Source organism: Anopheles funestus, chromosome 2RL (assembly GCF_943734845.2).
Source record: "Anopheles funestus chromosome 2RL, idAnoFuneDA-416_04, whole genome shotgun sequence".
NCBI classification, from domain to species: Eukaryota; Metazoa; Arthropoda; class Insecta; order Diptera; family Culicidae; genus Anopheles; species Anopheles funestus.
This window is the reverse complement of record NC_064598.1, coordinates 15833697-15852841: the sequence shown is the minus strand read 5'-3', so window position 1 is coordinate 15852841 and position 19145 is coordinate 15833697. Positions and strand designations below refer to the sequence as shown.

Below are 19145 nucleotides of genomic sequence, written 5' to 3'. Positions count from 1 at the left end.
TTTTTTTCCTCTCTCGATCGTTTCTTCACCATCAAAAACCCCTCCCGAAGGCATGCAGCGGACCCCACATCGTTTCGTTCGCCCAGGGTAGCAACAATGTACTGCGAAGAGTCGCACAGCATCCTGTAAGGACGAGTGCCTACTATCTGGCCTGGCCATGCTGCCAGCCATAGGCTTGCTACCGTGTGCCAATCGTTACGCACATGAAAGCATATGTATGTGAGGACCCACACTTGTGTGTGGGTTGTTGTCCGGCTCTCCCCTCATGTCGCGCGGCACTCGTCATTTCGGAAAGGAAAAATGGAAAACCAAAAAAAAAAACTCTTCACCCACCCAAGCGTGCCTTTGTGCGGGATGATTTCCAGCAAATGGAATAACAGGAAAAAAAATCACACCAAAAATGTGTCGGTATTCTATACGGCCGTTGTGCACAGTATATAAGCGAAAAAATTGACCAAACGAAGGGTAGGAAGGATGCGGTCCGTACTTGGGCCTTTGGAACTCGCACGCATACACAATAAAAGCGACCGACCAACGCACCAATGTACGATAGAGCGAGGGATGGAGGGAAGGGAAGTAGGCAGGATGCTAAACGGTGGGAGGACATGGGGAACACATATACGGAATGAGCGGAAAAAGTGCCGCGTTTGGCCGTGTGTTGGTGAGCGCGAAAACCCGCGGCAACTTTTCGGCGGTTCGCAACGATGATGCGCTGTGTGATGCTCCTGTGTTCGCGATCCCAAGAAAGCACCGAATGCGCGACGCGTCACGAAAATCGAAACGCGTCCATAGAACCCTGTGGAGTTGATTACTGCATTTCATTTTTATAAGTTTTTACGGTGCAAATTTTTTCCTCCTGCTGTGGTGTTTTTGTTAAAATAATCATAACTAACAAATGTGTGAAACGAGTGAAAAATTCTATGGGAAATAATGAAAACGCGCCCGGTTGACAAAGGTAAGTAAGCGGAAGAATATTGTGCTCTCGCGTCACTATTCAAGGTGGTTTCGGTGCTCCGAATGTTTGCGAAAAGCGAAACGCTCCAGGCAGGCCCGAGGTTTAGAAGATTAGACCAGACCCGTCCGTACCTTAATCTTAACTCACTTGAGCGTCACTGTGTGCATTGAACGATGGTGTGTCTTTGTGTGCAAGGTGCACCGTGTTTAACGTGTTGCTTGATACATTTTCCACACGCATATTAACCGTACCGTTGACGTGTTGCACGTGCTCGCCGATGTGTTTTACCATCCATCGTCGTTGGAGGGAGTGAAAATGAATAAAATTTCGGAAAAATATATCATTATAAAAACGCATCCCGCTGCAGCAAAGTGTTGCACCCCTCCCTTTCGGTTGCGTCCAATTTGGGAAACGTTTGCGGAAGCGAGACAGCTCCGCGGCAAAAAGGTGGACCGGGCGCCACCATCGGCGAATGCAGCCGGAGAGAATGTGTCGTATTATTTTTTTAATTATACATAATAATGTACGGAAGAAGAAAAAACGACCAAAGTAAGCAAAATACTATGCGGACCATGCTTGGACTGAGAGTTGATTTTTTGGCAATATGTGACCTCCTCCTTCTTGTATGTCCCTTTTCCCCCTGTTTTCCTACCACTCTCATAGTGGTCCCTCACGTGGTGACCTTTTTTAACTTTAGTGATTCGTTTTTTACTGTCTGATGGTTTATCAATGTGCTGTTTAAATTTTCACTCTCACCTACATTTGGGCAATTTTTTCGGGTTGTTTTACCCTGCCCGGGTTGCACATGCACTTGTGTCTGGTTTGCTGATAATGAGCAGCAACATTTTTATTGTACTTTTTTACTCATTCCTCTTTTTTTGTTTTGGTTGGAGGACTGCTGTATTCCAACCATCCTGTTGATTGAACAGTGGCGATTTGTTTTGGACTTTTTATGGCAATATAATTTTCATCGCTTTGTTTGCACCGATCAGCTGTACGGTTAATGGGGTTATGGCGTTATGATGTAAACAAATGATATTATGGCGATTGCAAAGCAACTGATATTGATAGATTGGATTTAAAAGCTTATTGGATTTGCCTTTAAAGAGATTAGTTTCTCGTTCATTAAGCTTAGATGAATGAAATATCTCTGAATCTGTAAATCGTAAACTAAATTTCTTCCTACTTAACTCATTTAAAATTTCTAAACAAGTTGAAAAAAAAAGAAATAAAGTTTGAAAAACAAACAATTTACCTCTTTTTTCCCCGCACGCTCATAGCTTCCCACAGCAAATGCTTATTTATCATCAATTTCATGATGAGAAAATGTTTTCCCGTTTCTCATCATCATCATGGTACAAATCAAACAAATCTTGCAAAACCAACCACTTCCCGCCCCTCCGATAACCGATAATCGATCATCAAAACTCAACCTGCAATCATCCTAATCCTTTTTCCGCACTAATGACAACAGAAACACACATGGCACACGTGGCTGTCGCCCGTTTGTCAGAGCCCCAAAACCCAAAACTCGATTCAATTACCGGAAAGAGCCGAGTTCAAATATTAATTCTCTACTTCCGCGACCTCCTGTAGAGGGGGCGGTTGATATCGCGGTCCTCGCCTATTCACCACACAACCCCCGATGCCAATGTCTGGCGATTTCGAATATTCAATATCCACCAATTTATCGATCATCACTCTTCATAATTATGATTGTCATTATAAACTGGCACGGGTGACCGTCGGTGCAACCTGGTGGCAAGTGATACCGGAACGTACTGCCGGAATGCGTTATTGAGCCACACACACACACAACACTGTGCACACTGTGCAGCTCACGCATCCCGAACCAGCATTGGGGACCAGCGTAGGCCAAAAAAAAACAAACATTTGCAAAAAACACGCGAGAGAAAATAAAATTTCTTTCCAGCTGATAAAACGGCACAGGCTCAATCACCAGACCGGAACTTTCCTAGCCAACAAAGCTGCTGGTAGAACGGGCGATTGAATGTGTATAGGAGAAATTTAATTAATATTTTGTGCCCCTTCGCTCCCGAACGTGTCACGCCCGAAGTTTGATGATTTGTTAGATTGTAGTGAGGAATCGCTCCAAACAAATAGAAATAGAGCAGCAAAACTCTATTATACAGTACCAAACATGTCCCTAAATACACCTTACACTACAAAAAATGCGGACTATTCTAAAGGGGTTTTATAATTTTTTTCGGACGTTAGCTCAGCGTCTTAGCTTATTCCTCCAAAACAACAACACAAACCTTCGCATTAAATTACCAGATTTATCATGCATTGCAGCACTACGTCAGCGATTCAATCTATAAAGCGATGCAAATGAAAAAGCGTTTTCTAATTTCGGGCTTCTACAACACAAAAGCTGTTTTATTGACATTCATTTATCACCTTTTGCTGAATAGAGAGGAGAGCAGAGGAGAAGAAGAAAAATTCCCGTCTAAGACCAGTACACTGGTCTGTTATTTCTTCGGTTGTGTCTTTTTCTTAACTGCCTTTGTTGGAATTTTTGTTCTGGAAAAAAGAAATATTAAAATAATATGTTAAATATAGTAATAAGCTTTATTTATTGACCTATGATCTAAGTTGTCAGTCTAGAGACACTTGAAGCGATACTTGGTCCAGGAAACCAGGATTCCCGTATCTCATCACCAAAGTCACCGGAGTGCTTCTCAAATATAAGAAGAAGTAGTTTAATACTTAATTCAAGTTAAAAACATAATTTGTTACACATAATTCTTAATTCGCACACATTTCCTTTTCGTGTGACAGATTCATTGCTTGCGTCCATTTTACGCATCCGACAGTGTGTGCGTTTAGTACAGTCTCTTAAAGATAAAATCCTCGACACCCAATGATTCTACTCACACTGAACCACACCACAGATACATAGTGCTCACTGCGTACAGATAATGTTTCCTTCACCCAAACAACAATCCTCTGTCCCCCACACAAGCTTGTTCCGATGAGTGGAAATAGACGTTAAGGCTCGGGGTGAAAAAAAAACGATGACACTGGTCTTCGATCAGGGTAACCGCTTATGATACGGTCACTTTGACTCCCCCGAGAAAAATCATCCCACTCACACATACACATCTACTCACGCACGCATGTACGAGATGGTGTGGGGTTTTTTCACTCTTTTACTTTTTTTTGTTGATGTTAATACTATTTCCCAATCCCCGTTATATCCTTTTTGGAAAAACGCACACACACACGCATACGGAAGCACGCAAGCGCAGTACGGCTCTACTAACGTACGCACGCACGCAGGCACGCACTGAAGCACGCACTAGGGTGCTTCGGTGGTAACAAAAAAAAACGATGAAAATTTTCCTCGAAAAGCAATAGAAATGAATCGGATTTTTTAAATACATTTTTCAACCTTTTCTCGTTAACTTCCTAAAACTAATCAAAATTACTTTGCAAACTCTCTCTCGACTCCTTAATGATTTATCATCGTTTGGAGCGTAGAAGAAAATCCATTTCCTTGCATTGACATACATTTCCAATTGGTCCATACTTCATTGTTTGCTTACCGTATCGTGCGTGCGTGTGTGTCTGTTTTTGGTGGTAAAAAAGTTTAACAGTTTTAATTTAATTCGAATTATCAATCAGCTGTAGTATGCAGAACCGCCCAACGTGCCATCATTCCCCTTCTTCCTCCGCAGGGAGCGTACCGGCACCGCCCATACTGCACACCACTTGGCCACTTGGTACAAAAAACCAAAGCAAAAACAAAAAGACAACAACCAAACAAACCACCCTGGCTGCTTTCGCTTTTCATGAGCACATTACGGGCCGCGTTTTGCTCGTTAACATTTATTTTTCGGCAACCAATAAATCGCCAAAAAATGTCATTATAATGATACATGAACACACGCACACACGCACACCAACTCGCGAGGGCTGGAAAATTGTGATGGCAATATCGGTTCTGGTCGTATTCTGGTCGTATGTAAAGTAAGCTTTTGCTGCATACACACGACTTTCAGCATCCCGATGATGGTTTTGTGTATCAATTTAAAGTCATCACCATTATGTACGACTTGTTGTTTTAGAGTTGTTATGCTGATAATATTTATCATCATCAAATTCCTTTAACTCATCCTTGTTTATTCTACCACAAAACAATAATTAAAGTTGTTCCAGGTGCTTCTTTAAAAGCTTTTCGGTTTTTTTTCCATCCAAACGTGTTATCGTTGGTCTATCGTTTGACTTCATCCCAGCCGGTAAAAGATGTTTCCTGGCGAGATACGTACGATCATAGCTTTTACGTAGGTTGTTTAATGAATCGTTCACCGCTTCGATGGTACACATATATGTGAGCCAAACATATTCTTCACTATCTTTGCTCGCTCATTTAAACATACTCCCTCACCCACACACTCATGGACATGCACTTGTTGCAATGAAAGCGCACGAGTGTATGCCGACCGATGCTGCAGCATAATTTGTTGGTAGCAAACGTAAAATACGTAAATAAAACAACCATTTTTTCCACCAATCATCTCTTCATTTGTTCACACATTTTAATGGAATTAAATGCTTTCTAATTTAATAGATGCTTTACGACGATAAATTTTAACATGTAAATACACTACGATAAGTATCTCATCTATCGGCAAACGGTACCTTATAATCAAGATTTATCCCCTGAATGCACAATGGCGAAGAGTAGAAGAAAAAAATGCTTTAAGTCAGTTAGGAAATAAATGGTAAAACCTGTCAACCGATGTGTCCATTTGAAAAAAAGTTCCCCAGCTGCCCGGGGATATCGACATGGGTAAAATGGTAATTAATTTAAATGCTGTCTTCAAGTGCATGATTTCAAGAACGAAAAACTTGTGGCAGAAACGATGTAGTACCCTTCCCAGCCGCATGTTCAATAGCATGAACAATTTGCTGAATTAAAATCTATGTAGATACAAATATTTGTTGCTGGTTGCTTTTTCTTTTCGGTCTTTGTCCCTTAGTCAAGAGTTGTAAGGCTATGGAGTTGAACAAAACTGTGGCCCCTTAGAACGAATGTCATATTCGGATGAACGGATGAGCCCGAGATGAATTGCTACGAGTAAAAGACGACAGTACAGGAGTACAAACACATGTGCAAATGTTACATCATTGCTACAGTAAAACATTTAATTCAAATTTCCATTCCGGTTTGGGGACGAAAGCACTGCCAGAGCCACAAGAAAAGAAAGTTGTGGTGTGTTTATATTCACAAACCAAATTGAATTGATTCAGCTCTCGGTTGTGGTATGCTTCATATTAGAATACATATTTAAAAAAAACAAGGACACACCAACTTGAGAAGGGTTTGAGTTTGTCCGGTTTCCGATACGTTCAATCGTAACAATGGCGTTTGCATAAAATGCACAAATATTCATTGTACCGTACAGCAGTGGTTGAACCTTGAACGAACCACAGGACAGACCGACCGAACCAAAGTCAGTCCGTCAACTCGTTCGAATGGAAATCCGAATATAAATGTCTTGCATAGTTGCACAATTTGATCCAATCTTTTCTGCACCGTCCCGCTTCTATTGGGAAAGGGAGGGAGAATGGCGCAGACCACATCAGTCTCCACTTTCATCATCACGCTACCCACAAGGATCCCGGCTCCGTCCACCGAATTTGAGATATTACAAGGATTTCAAGATCCGCTTCCAACATACCGTTTGGTTGCCCACCTCGGTTCGATGGTAACATTGGCAACAATGGGACGAAAGGGATATAAAACAAGTTTCACAATCAAATGGAGCGGTTTGGGGTTCCGAGTTCCCGAGATCCCGAGCTCCTTCCACATGTCCAGGGCTCTTCTGTTCCGATAGTTCGGTCGGTCGGATGGGTGCACCATTGTTGTAATATTTAAATGAGATTCTTTTTTTTCCCTTGCTTTGCTCATGTCTTTGGAATGGACGAGTTCGTCTCGTTTGAGCGGGGGCTAGATATCCTTTGGCTAGAGTAAAAGCTCACCCGGTGCAGTGGAATTTCTATACGAGCAACACTTCCGCCCAAACATACAGCCTCTTTGTCCCTCCAAACAAACCATGGCCACAATCGTTGGACTCTTCTTCGAGAAGCATAGAAACATTGGAACGTACACAGACACGCGCGCGCACCATTGCTTGCTCCATGGAATGCATTTTATCTTTTCTGTTTTGTTGCAAAACAAAAGAAACCTCTTCATAATCACAGTGAAAGGAATGGGGCGCGGATGCTGAAACCCGGATGTGGAATCGGTTGGGAAAGAAATATAAAATACTTCTGCAAAAGCGAACGAATGGGTGTGTATGGACACTATCCAATCCGCCCAAGCCCGTACATTCCTTGTCCGACTTCGGAGGTCTTCCATTGCAGCTTCTTCACCGGAATCGTTTCGGACCATCATTGTCGAGTACGGCCACCAGACATGTGTCAGTGGTGTGTACCCACACGGAAGGTCCACAAAAGTGTGTATGTATGTGTGTGTGTGTGTGGGTTGATGTATGTATGCACCACATTTCTATCTGTTATCGCTCGAAGCAATGCCCAACCCTTTGCCTGAGTACAAACGAAACGTAACTCTCCCTTATGCAAAAGCTACTACCCTTCCCATTCCCCTACTTCACCTCCGTTGGATTGTTCATTGGTTCAACAATTGATATGAAAAGCGACAAGATGATGCCGAATGGGACGAACGATGCATAATGCGGAGAAAACGTTACCATCTTTCATCTTCGAGTTCGAGTTGCATGTGAACGGTTTCAAATGTGGCAAAAAACCCAAACGAAGGATACTGAGCGGTCCGGCAATCACAATGGTGAATGAGATAACATTATTTGAAATGAAATTAATTGAATGTATGTTCTAAATTTGTACCAGACGGGAACACCACCATCCAACTATCTGTTTTAATTAATCAAAAAAGTTTACATGAATGAGAAGAAAACACTTTTTCCGAGTTTTGTTATTGAACTACTAAAAAAAGGCTCAATTTCCCATTCCAAGTTTGGAGGAGGTTTATCAATATGTTTGATGCATTCTATCACAATTCTTGATGTTCAATTTCCTTCAACAAGTCTATATATACTTTAGAAATTGTCAATAAAACTACTTCGGCTCATTTACCGCTTCATGTCCATATTCACCCAATATATAGTCTTGTGGACAATATTTCCCTTTCCGCTGCATCCAGGAAATAACAAAAGGTAAGGATATTAAAAAGAATTTCTCCCAAACCTTTCCAAAAAGTTCCGATGCATCGGTGTAAAAGTATGTAAATATAAAACTTTTATGGTTACAGTATTACCGCTGATGGCGCCGGCTGAAAAGCCATCATTAAACTACGAAACCATTAAACCGTCGTCCGTTCGCATTGGTCCCACATTCGGCTATCGTCGACTTCAGTGCTGTACGTCTAGGAAATTGCGTACGAAACTGTTAGCCTTCGCACACAAGCGTATCTAATTTTCAATGAAAATTCCTAGCGTTTTGGCCTGTCGACGAGTGGAGTCGACTTGTGGAGTGCCCCAGGTCACTGCGTAGTGTGGGTCATATTCTGACTTTACGCCGTACCGCCGTCCAACATAGCGCTAAACGTTCAACCAACCGACCGGAGCCGGGATGGGCACCGGGAATAACCCCTTGACTGGTGCTCAAATCTTTACGACCCATAAACTTCTCTTCATCCGAGCATTAATGGCGAGTGTGTGTGTGTGTCCTGCGCGACACTCCACATGCCAATGTTTGTTTAAGCTCTTCCATCCAGGCGATTGCCTGAGGCCAGTTCGTTGAACGAATTGTAAATAACAAAAATTAATGAAAAACAGTTCCAGCTCATACTGTCCACTATTAGGCAGAAGAATAAAGTCACAAAGTTTGTAGCATCGTTAAGTTAGTTGAATTTAATTTTTATATCAACTAATATTGCAAATATTTGCACGGTTTTGGCTTACATCAACTAAAACCATTCGCTTGGAAATGATTTCGTGTAAAGGTTGTCATAAAACTTTATGTCTATTTGTGCGCTTGTGAACTCTGAGGCATTTAGATATTGGAGTGAGTTTTACGAAGGAGTTTCATTAAAAAGCGTCATCCATTCCCCAAACCCCAAACCGGTCTTACCTTACCGCTTCTTCATAAAACTTTCATACCATTGAATCATCCTCAAAATGGTGATGTCTTTGGGTTGCCCTCATGACCACAGTGTATGGAAGCGGTACCGACTGCCGAACAGCCACATGACACATGGCAAGAAGAAATGCTTTGCATAAAGAAAAGTTAGTTTTCTCCAATATCCCAAACCAAACATACACCGCACTGATGACCACTCATCGCTTCTTCTATCTTTCACTCCCTCCACTCGGTTGTCCACACCTTCATCAGTTACCGGTCATCGTGGCCGATGGAAAAACAAACTCTTTAGTAATCGTACACACAGAAACTTCATCATTTCAGCCGTCCTCGGTCAATACTTTGTGCTCGTCCCCTTTTTCCTTCTTCCCAACACACTCTCTCCCATCCGGTGCCCGTCCATCGAATGGAAACTCATCGGTGTAAGCCTGGACCCGCATTCGGTTATACCATTGAAAAGGTCCATAAAAAGTATTACATTTTCCTTTGCATTTTTTTGCTCTCCCTCCGTTTTCTGCTTTTTCCTCCTCCTGAAACACCCGACCCTATGTCCACGTCTACGGGCGCAAATAGTTTTCCCATCGGCCCCAAACCTCGTTTTTCTGCGACAGCAGCAGGGTAGAACACAATTTACACAAAAGTGAACTAAAACGAACGACTGTACCTTCCAACCCTACGCCCCCCCGGTTCTCTGCTCACCACCCATTCCACAAGATCTGCCGGAACCCTTTGGACACCTTGGTGCGGTGTAAGTCTTTGGTGGCAGCTGGCAAACCCGTTCGGAAGATGGAATTGCTTGACCTGTAGCGATGGAGGATTCTCTTTTTATATTTATCTTCGGATAGAATAATTAAACATTTCGCAATCAACCGGCACTCCGGTGTGGTGAGCTTTTCACTCGTATGAAGATAGCGTTTACCGTCGCTACGAAGCTGCCCTCATGCAACTTTCATTTCGCCCGCAGTATCCCACATTCTTGTAAATCAAACGGATCTCGGATGGTCGGGCTTTCCTTTCCAGACTTTTCTCTTTGGTAATATAGAACCGTTTTTTTATTTCTGTTTCACTGCTTTGTAATTTTTTTTTTGAAGCTGACTGCCATAAGCATATTGTATGCATGATCTACCCTTTGCAAGAGGGTTTCATGGGGAACGTGGAGAAGATGGAAGTAAATTTACATTTTCTTCGAATGATGTGAATGCAAAGCAAACAAATCAAATGTACGATTTTGTTTGCGTTTTGTTTTTTTTTTGTTACTGCAAACTCCTTTGCACATGATTAATGTTTATGCTTGGGTCCATTTCAATACAGTTGGTCTTTCAACTTTTTTGTTGTTGATTTGCATCGTTTTAACAACAAAACAATAAACTTGTACAAATGCATAGAAAAAAGCATGTACCCGTATTTGTTTCCCATTGGTAAAAAACAAATTCTCATCCGCACATAATACAGTTGCAAAATGCGATTGTGACGCTGATTAAAAGCAGTCGACTAAACAAGGATTATGCGTCCACATCCACAAGCACATGGCAGATCTCCGTAGCTTCAGTGACTCATTACGGCAAAATAGTCAATCATTGAGGCAACACCCGCAGTTGATCCGATTCGCTTTGTTTTTCCATCTTTCACACAGCGTAAAATGCCAGATGTGTTTCTGTACTGGCCACTCTTTTTGTGATACACTTGCACGATAAATTGCAAAACACTGCGCAAAGAATTTCAGGGTTTTCGGGGAAATTCTAATTTCGAGTGAATCATTAATTTTCTGACTTTTCACCGTACCATGAAAGGGCCATTTTTCTCATACCTTAACCTTTTTTTTCTCGCAGCATGATTTATTATTGGAGGAACCCATATCCGAGTAGTGGTTGAATCCTGGTGGGTGGACGCTAAAGGGAAGTTGTGGCTTTGTTTTTTCCAACTCCCCTCCCCCCAAACGATCGTTCATCGTTTTCCATCGCAAGCATCTTAATCATTATCTTACTTTTAAGCGTACGTTAGCGTTAGTCGTCGTTAAACATTTGCATTTGTTAATATATTTTAAAACGGATCTCATCCATGATCCTTGTTCAGGTGCCGGTGTTGATATAGCCGCAAATAGAGCCAAACAAATCCTCACAACTGAAGTCTTGCCCACAAACCGTTGCCAAGGTAGCAAATGACCTGCAAATGGGTAGTGACGGGATGTGTTGGATGCGGTACAACATACACCCGGTGACCACCGAACAGCCCGAAAACCCCTGTGCCACTCCACCCCATTAAAAGCCGGGACCAAGTTCTCGTTTGCCCACCCTTCGTTTAGTGCGTTTAAGAAGCAGAAAGCTGGTAGCAGCCGTTAGAGAGGTACGATGGTGTACACTTTCATCCATTGCTTGACGATGCAATCATACCAAGCACAGAACCATAATGTGTTGTAGAGAAAACTATTAGAAAATGAAGGGTTCCAACACTCCGCCTTTCGCTGTTGGTTTCGGCAGGTTTTTGCTGTCGGAACAATACGAACCACCCTGTGCTGGGACGGGGATTGGACCGTGCGGATCCGAACAAAGGGGTTGATACTCACACCCCTTTTCGGCAAACTGAAGCTGAAGCCCAGCCCAAAGGCAGTAGGGGACCCTATAAGCACGGGTTCGGAAACTGCCAACGCTACGGAAGCTGACCGGTGTACCGGTGTTGTGGCCTTCGTTCTACTTCTGCCTTGCCCGTGTCCGTTGAATGTTTCTGGTACTGTTTTTTGGGGAGGTACTGTCAAGAAGGGTTTTGTTGTTAGTTTTAGGTTAAAAGTGCTCCACTGCTTTCGTCGTCACAAGACTTGCCCAAACTACAAGCACCAGACCAGGGTTTGGTGGGACGGGTACTTTTTCCTCCATATCTTTTTCTTCTACCGGTTGTGCTCATTCAGAAGGAACTGACTCACAAAACTCTCACCAACATTGACCATATAGACGGGCATGCCTGGGTAGAAAATGAAACGTAAGCGTGCTAAGGTTCGAATTGCTTTGTACTTCCCGGCCTCCCCCGTCAAAAACTCAATCCACTACTGTTTCTTTCCATGGCATGGTGCTTCATCTCCGAGGGTCACCTCCCAAATTCGGGACACCCGAAAAACCCCAGGAACCACTGCGGAGTTGGGATAGCAAGAGGTCGCCACGAAGAGTGCGATTTTGGGAACATTTTCGACTAGTTGGATCGTTTGTTCGCATTCAACGTACGGGATAATGTGACCGTGCCGGGGAAGGTGTCCGCATTGGGGTTCAGGTTAGCGAAGAAGCGGTTCGAGATAGTGCGATAGGGTACGGGGCCAACCGTTGGCCTCAGAACGATAGTTTTCACCGAGTATGCCCGGTTTAGGTGAGTGCGGTTAGGTACCAACTTCTCCGTACAGGAGAAGTTAGCCATCCCGCTGCCCACCGGACCGAAGGAGTTTTCCCACCCAAAAAAAAAGAAAAAGGAACCCAAAGGGTTGGGTACTATAAGAACGAAACGAGATTGGTACGATATTTTGTGCTGAAATTACTAATTTATAGTTTTAAAAAGTGGTCACTGGATCTGGTGCAATGACTGGTGCTTTTGACCTGCCGGCCGTACAGCAAAATGGGAGATGGGTAGTATAAGTGAAGGGGGGGGAAGGTGATAGTCACACGGCACTAACTGTTGTAAGGCAATATATTTTCACCGAAGAATCATCTGGACAAAGGTTGGGAAGGTTGTAGTGGGTGAAACACACGATGTAGGGGAAAGGCAGCTTCTCGGGCTGCTTACCGGTGTGTGGGTGGCCGTTGTTGAATCGGGAATATTAGAAAATGTTGAACCATAAAAGTTAAACCGCTTCGAGTAACGAGCTGTCCGTAAGTTTTCCAAGCAAAAACGGAACGTTGTTTAATAGCAGTAAAAGCGTTATTCTAAAACTCCCGCCCAGGGATATGCTTCATTCTAAATAGCTCTCGTGCAGTATAGCTGTGAGGTGTGTTTTTTTTATTTTTTTCGAAAATAAATTAATAACTTTCAGGAAGTATTAGAACGATGCAATATTAACCTTTGCGAAATGTAAGGAATTCTTGCTTATGGAAAAATAATATGCATAGCACAAATAGTTTCAGTTGAGCGCACTGAACAAAACGCTCGTAGAATAGTTGTTTAACATCGGCTAATGATGTTCCTTTTACTGAACGTCAACAAACTTCATCCTTATTCCACTGTTGTATGATTTATCGAAAGTTCTGATAAAACTCCATAACGAGAACCCGGCATAACTGACAACTGACAGCAAGAAATAGTAGAACCATAAACCATCAACCCAACGGCACAGTCCCATTCAGGGTAACGCATAAATAATACTAATGCATTTTAGTACGCACCGGCACGGATTACTCTCCCGAAGGTGTAATGCACCGAAGCACTAGAGGTCTGCAAATCATATCAAATGTCATCGCAATCATCATTCCCATGTGATGGCAGTACACCATCACTACGCCATCTCCATCACAAAGGGGAAACCTTCACACAAACACACCTTCTATTCGTTGATGCACTATTTGTTTATCTATTAATCTTCTTTTCGAGGATTCTAGATATGCCTTTTCTAAAATGGCGGTAAAATTTACACTTACTTTATGGGCTAAATGCATCGTAATTGAATTTTCATGATTTAAGGATGCTTTTTCCTGTAACAATAAATCTCCATTTACCGGTGCACACTATGGGAGTGTACAAAAATGATAAAAGAGAAAAAGTCGGCCCTTGCGAAGCTAAAAAAAGTATTCTAAGCAGATTAGAATACAAAATAATTGTAAAAAACTTTTCCGAAACCTTTGGTTTAGTAATCGTAATTTGCGCCTAAATGTAGGCAAAACTTGAGGGGAAAATTGAACTAAAAACTTGCAAAACAAATGTCATTGTTCTTGGTTTATATTACACCTTTAGTTTCATACAAAGTTTTGTATTTTTAAAGTGTTAATCTTTTACATCCCATTGGAAAGCACGGGACGGTGACTTGTCAACTTCAACTGGAAGATCGCATTTCATCCTGTGACTCAGAGTGGAAAATCAATCCTTCCTCTTTTCATCCAATCCCAATTCCAATCCTCGTTCCATGGGCACTCATTAATTTATGTTGTGAAACCTACTGCACGCAAAATCCAAAAAGCAGAACCGAGTAAACGTTTTGCTGGTTTACGACGGTAAACAGTGACCTGCACCGATGGATTCTGTGTTTTTCGCGGAAAAAGGATCGTCCATTCCGTACCGTACCGTCGCTGTGCAAAAGGCAGGCAAAGCCAAAGGGAATGGTACATTATCGCGCGATGCAAAACCGTTAGATGCAGTTCCTTGCACATCACCGTTGCACCGGTGCAGGGCCATTTTCCATCAAACCGGATGCAACGCATTAGTGCTCGCGCGTGGACTGGTTTGCGTGTGAGCATTTGTGCAGCATTTTTTTTGCCGTGTCATCGTTATTCTTTTCCATTTCCCCGTTTTTTTTGCTTGCTGCTTTTCCCACTACTATTCGTTTGCATTTCGTTTCCACGCCCGTGGGCCACATCATCGTCAAGAATGCTATCGCAGATCTGTGCTGGATGGAGGGTTTTTTTTGTTGCTTCTTCTCCCGCGCCTAGCTCGCCCTGCAGAACCCCCAACAGCACGGTTTTTGGTACTCTGTGCGCCTACAGCTTTCGATCTCCGCATATCACAACGTAGCCACATTGATCCCTTTTTGGTGGGTGTACTAAAATCGACGCATCGTACGTGTGTTTTGTACGTTTGGGAAAAATGAGATCGAGCTGAAATGCTCTGTCGCCGGGAGAAGCCTTTGTTGCTGGGATCTTTCCCGGACGGTTCACGGGGGGGCGGAAGATGGGGGAAGGGTTGCACCGGCGTTGATAATACTTGATTACATACCGGGCAACCGACATGCGAGCAAAACCTCCTTTGCCTCTAACCTGGTGGCCAACGGCAACGTATGAATCGAGCTGAAATCAACCAAACTTCAACCGTCAGCATCCAACCCACCGGCCCGCCGTCATCGTGCTCATCATCATCAGCTTAGCTTCGTCCGTATTCGGCCAACTACGCACGCAAGCATCGCTTGCCATGTGCATCTCGATGGTTGCACAAATGCAGTTGCACACCAAAATGCACGATGCACTGCATCTAACACAGGCCCAATCCCGGAACAGTGCACATCACTGGATGGTGTGTATGCAAAATGTGTTAGAAAACAGTGTGCACCGAAGGCAGGTCGGCATATCGACAAAAGCATTTGCAGGCCGGTCGGATTGCAGCGGGAGATTTGTGGGTGAGACACAGCAGGAGATCGCTATGGGCTCCCCGGGTTTTTGGAGCCGGTTTTGCAAAACTAGCAAAATGGAACCCATAAAGCAAAACGGGTAATATATAACGGACAGCTTTCAGTCGAAAAACCCCACCCGATGTCAAATATTGTACCTGGATTACGACCCCGACAGGAGCCCTGGACCTGCAGTCTGCAGAAATAAACCGAAGGACCCAAACCAAACCAGACGTACGCACACACACACACGCAATCATGCACAAACGCATGCACGCAACAGAGGTCCGGAAAGGCGAGTCCGAACGAATCAAGAGTGGAATTTGGAATCCCTTTTGAATTGAATTTTTCACGTCCGTTTGCAAGCGCACGGGAGGATATCCGGGTGGGAAATGCAGCTCAAACGGACGGATGGGTCGACCGGATGTGAGGTTGCTATTTGCACCAGAAACCTCGAGAACGCACGCACAAACGAATGCAGTTCGTGATGGAGGCGCAAAATGGGTTGTGGGAGGTGGTTGGTAGATCCCACTACATCACACTTGATGGCTATCCCATACAAACACACACACCGGTACGCGTGTAGTGAGAGACAGGCTGTTTCACCACCCTCAACATCCCTCAACCACCCTCAACACGAGCTCATCAAAGATGGCGGGATAGAGGCGATAGATGCACTAGTCCGTTGCACTGGGCAAAGTAAGACCGGTGCAACCGGTGCATATAGCAAGGGGCACCCAGGAAAACATTGCCGATGCAAACCGAACGCACATCGAAGCAAAGTGCATCGTCAGGGAAACGCATCCGAGCGGAAAGCTGGCAGGAATGGTCCTGGCAGCAGCACTAGATGAATGAAGATGAAAAGTGCATGAAAATTATTTCCACAGTCCCGTTTCCCGTTGTTCGAGTAGAAGCACACACACGCACGCACACACACGCAGGGTACACATTTGTGTAAGCGCACATATACACATACCCACACTGCGATACAATGACGCACAAACAAATGTGACCGTACCATAAATATGCATCTGAGACTTGGGAAATTTACAGGCTTTTTCAATTTCCACTCCCACGAACTCACTCCCAGGGTTTTGTTTTCGGTGGGGCTAGAGGGAAGGGAGACCGTGAATCCCATCGTTACGAGATGATCGTGGACGGGCAAAATGGGTACCGACAGCATCCCGGCAATGGCCGGGTATTCACCAAAAACCTGGCGGCACTGCAGCTGGAAGTGCACTCTGTCAAATACATCAAAACGCATAAATTTTTCCCAGGAGAAATGGGATAAAAGTTCCAAAAATTTCTCCACCTTACATGCACCCACCAACCACGCCATGCCGGCAGGTAATGGTGGTCTTTCAGGAGGTACGGGTTTTAACGGTTAGATGAGTGCAATCTAAAAATTTACAACACAACCCGCAGCTGCGCATTGACCTTTTGTTTTTTTTGGGGGGACAGCTAATGGATGCTTTCAATTTGTGCAATTTAAAGTAAAGATTTTTAATGGCGATATGGCCATCTGTATGACAAGCATACATCAGTATTTACTGTTTTACGTGCACACAGGCACACGCTTGCTTACCTTCTCGGGTGTCGGTAAACACGAAGATGTTCACGTCAGGTCCAGCTCTCGACAGACTCCTTTAACAACTTGAGCACCGAAAAGATTTGTTTTTGCTTGAGGCTTTGCTTCGGTCACCGATCCGATCTACGCTCGGCGTAAGACTGATCATCGCACACGGTTTTTGGGTGTTTCGACTACCCGGTACCCGACATACCCTTACATCTTCAGCAAAATCCACAGACAATACCGGTGTAACCATCAACCGGTTTGTTTGGCTCGAGAAAGGGTCATCCGTAAGCCAAAAAGAATTCTTATTTCTCACAGAAATTCTCACGAGATGATGTCTTCCCGTGCCCTGAACTTGGGTGACCACTTTTCCACAAAACCTGTCCGGGGAGCAACGGGGCCATGAACGTAGCATCCTAATGCACGCTGAATGTCCTCATTATATGTGGCTCGTGAGGGAAAAAAGAGGGACTTTCAGGGAGAAATGGAAAACAGTTATCCTTGTCTCATGTTTCATGTTTGCTTTGCATTTGAGGATTTTATTTTGTTTGATTTTATGCGCTCACCTTCTTGGCCTTGTTGGAAGGAGGTTTTTGTTGGGCTTTGAAGACGAACCGAATGCTTTTGGTGCGTTAATCCGTTCGGTACACACAAGAACCGCTCATCTTTCTGTTTCGTTTAACTACTGCAATTTTGTAGTTTAAAATACATTAGACTTATTTCAGCTATTACTAATAACATTAGTAATAACAATTAAAGGATTTCATTTTCCCAATAATTCCCAGGCTATTGGAAGAATACTTTCATTTCTGCAGTTAGTATAACCAATTCCAAGTAACGTTCCATTTTCCATCATGACAGCAATAAACGAAGAGTGAAGGTGATATATAAAGCATTTGATGCTCGTACAGTATCGTGTAAGCTTAGACTGCAAAAACCGGTCGAGAAATAATACGCTCTAATGAGTTTCGGTGTAGCGTGTTAAGGAAACTTTTCTAAACTACCTCCAGTTTCTTTGCTACCACACGCCACAATCCCGGTCATTTCACTGTGAGATCCAGATCTAACGCATCTCCGTATCTAGCACATCGTAAGCACTCGGCTGCCATGGATGTGATATTCAAGACTCAAAGCATCATCATGCTACATGACAGAATCCACCCGGGAATTCCACCCTGTAGGGCGGGTCAAAGCTCTTGTACTATTATCTATCGTGGGGAGCCAAGTTTCCGGTTACTACTACTGCTACTGGAGAAAAAAAGAAGAATATTAAAATAATAAAACTTTCCAGTGCTTCGGTGCCGTTGGAGTTGTACGCTACATCCCTGAGGTTCGCGTGCTGAGACCGTGAGAACAGTGGAGGCGTATGCTGCAACATCACAACGCTACACGCCAACGGTAATTTCAAACTTTTCCTTTCGCCGGCGCTTAAGCTCTGGGACCCTTTTTTCGGATCGTGCAAGCGTGGGCTGCGGTTCAGATTGACCGTGTTCAACAGCTTCGGTGCAGAAACTTTCCTTGTCCGCTAGTTTGGCGTGAATTGAATTATTTATTCAGACAATTTGCCCTTCGGCTAGGGTAGTTGGTTGGCGCTTTAGTTGAAACTTTATCAAAGCTTCTGTACCAGTGAAGTGAATTCAATGGTGAGCAAGGTGATCGCCACCCTTTTCGGACGACTGATTGGCGATTAACAAAACGGATGGAATGGAATCGTACCTTGGAACACACCGGTCACCGAGAATAAACATAGCAACAACAATATTTCCTTAAATGTTCCATTTTCCAACCAAAGCTCGTAATACGATCGAGCCCTATTGAGTGTGCCACTCGCCATCGATTGCCAAGGATTTCCACCAGTAAAAAAGGCGATTTAATGAATAGCTAACGCCACATGGCTCGTACATTCCTCCATGCAGCTAGATCAATAAGCCGATGAAATGCTTTGCCGAACCGCAAAAGGGTTCAACACTATCGAAGGGAGTGAACATGGCGTGCGCCCCTATCTGTAGTGGTGCGTCTCACCAGCCAGTGTGGCGCACACCCGCATCCGTACACACACGAGCACGCACGGAACGCACCACTAACGGGGTAGTGTGCCGTGTCGTAGGAAGCAGGAGCGAATTTTTAAACAACTTTCGCCCCCATTTAAAACAACTACCGTTTTTTCATCTAATTCCTAAAAA

General features: G+C 43.8%; 1 protein-coding gene across 2 annotated transcripts in view; it reads left to right on the top strand.

Moving 5' to 3' along the window:
* Positions 1-721: 721 nt before the first annotated feature.
* The window catches only part of LOC125764903 (homeobox protein prospero), a 159886-nt gene continuing 141462 nt past the window's right edge, over positions 722-19145 (top strand). The window contains exon 1 of one of the 2 annotated variants that reach the window (XM_049429598.1): positions 722-955. The gene's annotated coding sequence lies outside the window, so the exon portion shown is untranslated. The remainder of the gene's footprint in view (positions 956-19145) is intronic. The other variant, XM_049429595.1, reaches the window with a different exon arrangement.